A 6,404-nucleotide genomic window follows, 5' to 3' on the forward strand; every position below is an offset into this window, starting at 1 on the left:
TTTCATTTGCTATTATTTTCTCCCATTCAGATCTAGTGACAATTTAAATCAGAATGTTTAAAATGTATAACTTTGTTCTGCCTCCTGTGGGATCTTAGAATATTTTGCATGTGAGACTATTCTGTGATTTGCTAAACCAAAAATAATGCAGGGTAACAATATGGAATTCATATTGACCTCGTTAGGCCCTACAGTTACACTTTTGTTTGTTGTATTTTAAGAATCCAATTTCATCCTCTAACATTTTTCCATAAATATTTCTACTTTTGGCCCTACTTTGATGTATTTATCTCACTTACATTTTTGCTTTTACTTTTAAAATTTTCCATTCAGTTCAGTTCAGTTCAGTTCAGTCGGTCAGTCACGTCCGAGTCTTTGCAAGCCCATGAATCTCAGTATGCCAAGCCTCCCTGTCCATCACCAACTCCTGGAGTTCACTCAAAGTCACATCCATTGTGTGACTCATCCACCCATCTCATCCTCTGTTGTCCCCTTTCCCTGCTGCCCCCAATCCCTCCCCACAGTCTTTTCCAATAAGTCAACTCTTCAAATGAGGTGGACAAAGTACTAGAGTCTCAGCTTTAGCATCATTTCTTTCAAAGTATACCCAGGGCTGATCTCCTTTAGAATGGACTGGTTGGATATCCTTGCAATCCAAGGGACTGTCAAGAGTCTCCTGCAACACCACAGTTCAAAAGCATCAATTCTTTAGCGCTCAGCTTTATTCAAAGTCCAATTCTTACATCCATGCACTACCACTGAAAAAAACCATAGCCTTGACTAGATGCACATTTGTTGGCAAAGTAATGTCTCTGCTTTTCAATAGGCTATCTAGGTTGGTCCTAACTTTCTTTCCAGGGAGCAAGCATGTTTTAACTTCATGGCTGCAGTCACCATCTACAGTGATGTTGGAGCCCCCCCAAATTAAAGTCTCACACTGTTTCCACTGAAACAGTTTCCATTGCTTTACAATGAATGTCTGAAACTGTTTCCATTGTTTTACAATTTAGGCACTAATTATAAAGTAAATACATAAAGGAAAGAGAATTTGAATTTGAAACATGTGCAATGTTTCCCTAATGTATTGAGCTATTTTCTTTATACTTTTGAGAATTAAAGGCACCAATATGTTAAAGCCATCTGGGAATTTGTCACCAAGTTAAAGGATCATGTAGCCAGGCTTCCTTTAGTTAGACAATTGAAGTACAGGTTAATAATATGCTTTCAGGAGGGAACAAAAACAGTATATTTTCAATGTCCTTATCCATTCCTCTTTTAAGTTATCACAGAAGACTAAGTGAGTTAATCTTGTTCTTTTTGAGAAGGACCTGCTACTGAAAGCAGAATATGAAAAGAAGATAAAAGGGAATGAGAAGGATTAATCAGTACTTGGCAATAGAATGGTAGATGGAATAGCCTTTAAGGTGATATTGCTCAAAGCATGCAAATTTGACTACATAGTAAGACACCTGAAATCTAAAATAATGCCATTGGAGATTGGGCTTGAAATGATAACTAAGGACACCAATTTCAATAGCTCTTACACTGGCTCCAGAATGCTCACCTCTTTAAAGCATAGTATTCTCACTTACATTTAATGAAACTTTTCAGTGAAAGAAAACGAGTGTGTTTTGTCGATTACTCACTAATTTACGAAGATATTTGGCAGATTTCACTGTCCATTAGCTCCAAGAATGAGAACGTTGAGATTCACTTGGTGTTGTCTTATGGGCGTTACTATACCAAAGCAGGAACATGACTTGATATTGCCACTGCCATCTGAAGGAATGACCACATATTTGAGATTGCCAATATTTCTAGGTAGTCTTCATGACAATGTGGATAGCACAACAAGCAGGGATTCTGCTCAGAGTATTTCCAAGTGAAATATATTTAGGACCAACCATTGATTCTTATCCTTGCTTACTCCATGAGGACCATGAGTTGCCTCTCTCTTGCAAGATAGGAAAAGGACTGTCATGGGCTGACATATCACTATACCTGACTGGAAATTTAGAAGCCTCCACCATCAGTCTGGAATAACTGCTATGTAATGGAGATATAATGTGGTTCTGAGAAGTAAATGCAGTTGCAGTAGCAGTCTTTAACGTGGCCATTTACTTGAGTGTACCTCTTATGTGAGTGCCATTTAAAAGTGCTCAACGTTTTTAAAACAGCATGTTGATCTACTACAATCTGGTCTGTTTGTCTAATTTATATTGCCAATGGGGAAGGTAAGTCATATAAAGATACAGTGCTTGTATTAGCAAATATCTGGCTAGTATGAGGCTTTTGTATGAAAGGCACACTTAAACTTGTGGAGGCTGAAAATGCACTCTCTCCACTCATTTCTGGAAGAAAATCACAGTTATGATCATCTTTCTTGACCCTTCCTGTAACATATTTCATGTTATCTCAAACTAATGAAGATATTGGAGACACATTGTTAATACCAACTCTTCTTTGCATTCTTACTAAAAGTTGGGGATGGCTTGTTTTGAATTTTGACTTATAGTAGGTCTGTAACTGAAAGCAAAGGATTAAATTATTTAGTTTCTTTATAAAGCAAGGTAAAACTCACAATCAAATCTAAGCTATAAAAATGTATTCCTTTAGTGACACCAATTAAATAGCATCAAATAAAACAAATCCATTGTAGTTTTAACAGGTAACATGTTAGAAAAAATTGCGCTCAACTAAAAATATGTTGTATATATAAAACAAATACCACTTTAAGTAGCTTCAGGACTTGTATCTTGTTTTACACTGCTAGGAAAGATTTTTAGACATCCAATATTTTAACCTCCAGCTGTTCTCAACTTCAAAAAATAAAACCTTTTCAAAATTTTGCTATTTCAATTTCAAATTCCATTTTAGCTACATCTATGAACATGCTTTCTAGGTCACATTATTTAATCATTCATAATGCCAATAAGTGAAATTTTTGGAATCCCTTGCTCAAAAGAGAGATGTTTTCTTCTTCCAGAAACTGTGGTATGGAAACAGATCTTTGAGAAGTTTGTCACTTTTTACTAAATCCATAACTAAACTTTTCATGCTATTGGTTTCAAATATTCTGAAAGGCTCCTTTCTTTCCAAGACCTCTTTCTTAAGAAGTTCTTCACTGATCACTATATATATGCCACTTTCATCCTACCAAATAGGTTCAGGCTGATAATTTGCAACTATATTCCAACATTTTGTGGAAATGTGAATAAAAGAAAATCATTCAGCTCATCTTTTTCAGAGACAGAATATGTGTGGTGTGGCCTTTTGATCACAAGATCCTCAGACAAAGCCTGGAAAGCATATTCTTCAATCATAGATGTCGAAACCAACAACCCAGTAAGTGTATAATCATATAAAGAAGGTCTAATGGAGTTTTCTAAACCAGTTGATTCACCCATAGGAGGCCCATCTTGAATTTCTGAAGAAATATATACCATCTCAAAGAAATATTTCTTTAGATACTTTTCTCATTTGTCTGATTTTGCACACTGCAACTTCAAATGCTGCTTGGCTGGCCGACAGAGAGATACTCTCTAGACCATTGCAGTGGTTCTCAAAGTCAAAAATCTGTGACATCACTAAGTCACTGGTCTAGCAATTGAAGGGTAACTGTGACATCACAAAGTCACTGATCTCCTAGGAATTGAAGGAAAATGTTCAACCAGGGTTTACTTCAGCATCAACTTAAAATACAGACTGTTTACAGAAATAGTAACCAAAGCCATGAAGTATGCAAAACCTCATTCCTAAACAATTTTTACACAGAAAAATCACATCATTAAGTCCACTTGGTTTCTGAAATAAAAGGTATTTATCACCCTTCTATACACATGTTCTTCATATCCATTACTGTCACCCAAGAAAACTTGGGTGTACTCGCTACTGTGCAATAAAATCAATCAACTGACAGTTTCAGTGAAAGCACGTGTATATTATAGGAGCGGGCAAGGTGCCTTAGCAGTCTTTGGTGCTTCAAAGACCCAAATCTCCAAATACTTTCAGGGGAAGGAGTTTAATAACTGATCACACACTGTTTGGGGGCATTCTACTAATGGCCTGTTACTGAGGATATTGGGAATCCATGTCATCGACAGTCTGTGGTCTACGTACATGCATTTCAGCCTGGTTGGGGCTTTAGCATCTCTAAAGCTGTTCACAGGATATTGCTCAGAATATTGATGGCCCTTGAGGAGAAATTAAAGACTACATTGATTAATGGCTAAATCATTAATGCTTTCTATTGCTTGATTATTTTCCTTTGTTATTCTTTTTTCTAGCTTCTCTGATCAAAGTTACTCTTGGAACACGAGGAGGTCTACAGGCTTCCAGCTCTTGAAGTGTTTAAATCAGCAACAATTTTGGCTGTTTCCTGTTTAGATGGAGCATGGAGATGGAAACAATTCTGAGATCTAAGGTTGGTATCAATATTTTCTTTTATTGAAACATATCTGTCTATTTTATGTAGATATTTGTATACCTATATACATAAATATCTATGCATACAAATATGCATAGATATATGACTATTTTTTATTAAACCTTGACAATTTTTTGAAAATTGGTAGATATTTATTAAAAAGAGAGAGGGGAGTGATATAAAGAGTCCTCATAATTTACATACAGCCAAGAAAACATATTTTGAAGCATACTTATATGTATTCAATAACTGATTAGACTTTTGAATCATTCTACATTTGGGTTTTAATTTTTTCCATGTTGTTTTACCTAAGAGCAATTAAAAAACATTGTACTTGTTTTATATGCACACACATACAAACATATGTATATTTGTGGATATGCCAAAATAAAATTTTGGGCAACATTTTTTAGGTGGGCAAACACTTTGCTTGCTCCCAAGACCATAAATGAACTATTTGGGAAGCCCAACATTGCTTAATGAATTACAGGCTGAATACTTAAAATCCTGCTGCTGAAAGGCTCTCTCCTTTAATCTAGCTCGCCTTCCACTATTCTTTCTGTAATAAGAGATGGGGTTCATACATACAAGGACACCTTGAGGCCATAAAGTTGCAACTCTCATTTACTTAGCGATATTGCTGAAGAAAGCTGTTGCTCTCCCCACGTTGGATAGCATTTTAAACATTCAAGTCTGTAGTAACATAAGAACATATCGGAACCACATGCACAATGGTCAACAAGTTGGATTTGGGATAAGAGTTACCCAATTAATGGGTGAAACAGATGCCCAGTGCACAGATCATAGGCAGGCTCTTTTGACTAGCTGAACATTGAGATTATATGATGCGTACATAAAAATAACTTCTCCATAATTCAGTATGTAACATTTTCTTTCATCACTTTCAACTTCTGGTACCAAATATTTCAACAGAAATCATTAATGATAAAAATTTCTCTCACTTCATGCCATAGGGGTTCAGTTTCCTGTTCCCGTTCCTATCATTCATCTTCTTCCTTGTCTTCCTTTGTATTTTTTTTTTTTGTTTTAGTTTAGTTTTGTTTTGTTTTACCACATTAGAGAAAATCTAACTAGATAACATGAACAGGCTCAATATATTATTTTAATGGAAAAATATATCATATGCTGTGTATTTTGCAATATTTTACCCAGTTGTCACAGAAGTATGGCAAAAATGCTCCAGCAGGAAACTTAAAACCAGTAATATAATATATAATGAGTAACTATCATCATAGAATATTCTCAGAAAATAATTTATGATCCAAAACAGTGAGGGATAACAAAGGTACAGGAATATAATAATTCTCAATATTCATAGGAAAACAGAGTAAACACTACATTTGAATTCTCTGCTGCTGCTGCTGCTAAGTCGCTTCAGTTATGTCCAAATCTGTGCGACCCCAGAGATGGCAGCCCACCAGGTTCACCAGTCCCTGGGATTCTCTAGGCAAAAACAGTGGAGTGGTTTGTGATTTCCTTCTCAGTATTACACAAAGTAAGATCATGACATCTGGTCCCACAGTTTCATGGGAAATGGAAGTGGAAAAGACAGAAACAGAGACAGATTACCTCTTTTGGCTCAAAATTCACTGCAGATGGTGATGACAGCTATAAAATTTGAAGAGAATTGCTTCCTAGAAGAAAATCTTTCACAAATTTAGAAAGCATATTAAAAAGTGAAGACATGCCTGACAAATGGAGGCAGTTTGAGTCACATCTGTGGTCTTTCCAGTAGATATGTAGAGATGTGAGAACACCAAAATGCTCTGCTAGGGATGACTTGTGAGTTTCCGTTGGATTGCAAGGAGATCAAACCAGTCAAATATAAAGGAAATCAACTCTTGAAAAGCATTATAATCACTGATCCTGAAGATTAGTCCCCAGAGATTTGATCATCTGAGCAAATAACTGACTCACTAGAAAAAAAACCAGATTCTTAGGAAACAATGAGGAGGAG

The 6,404-nt window shown here is 35.9% G+C and overlaps 1 pseudogene; it reads right to left on the bottom strand.

The window, feature by feature from the left end:
* Positions 1 to 1,913: 1,913 nt before the first annotated feature.
* On the bottom strand, positions 1,914 to 3,446 carry LOC108634825 (annotated as a pseudogene).
* Between the last annotated feature and the right edge of the window lie 2,958 nt (positions 3,447 to 6,404).

The sequence above is a fragment of the Capra hircus genome, unplaced genomic scaffold (genome assembly GCF_001704415.2).
Source record: "Capra hircus breed San Clemente unplaced genomic scaffold, ASM170441v1, whole genome shotgun sequence".
NCBI classification, from domain to species: Eukaryota; Metazoa; Chordata; class Mammalia; order Artiodactyla; family Bovidae; genus Capra; species Capra hircus.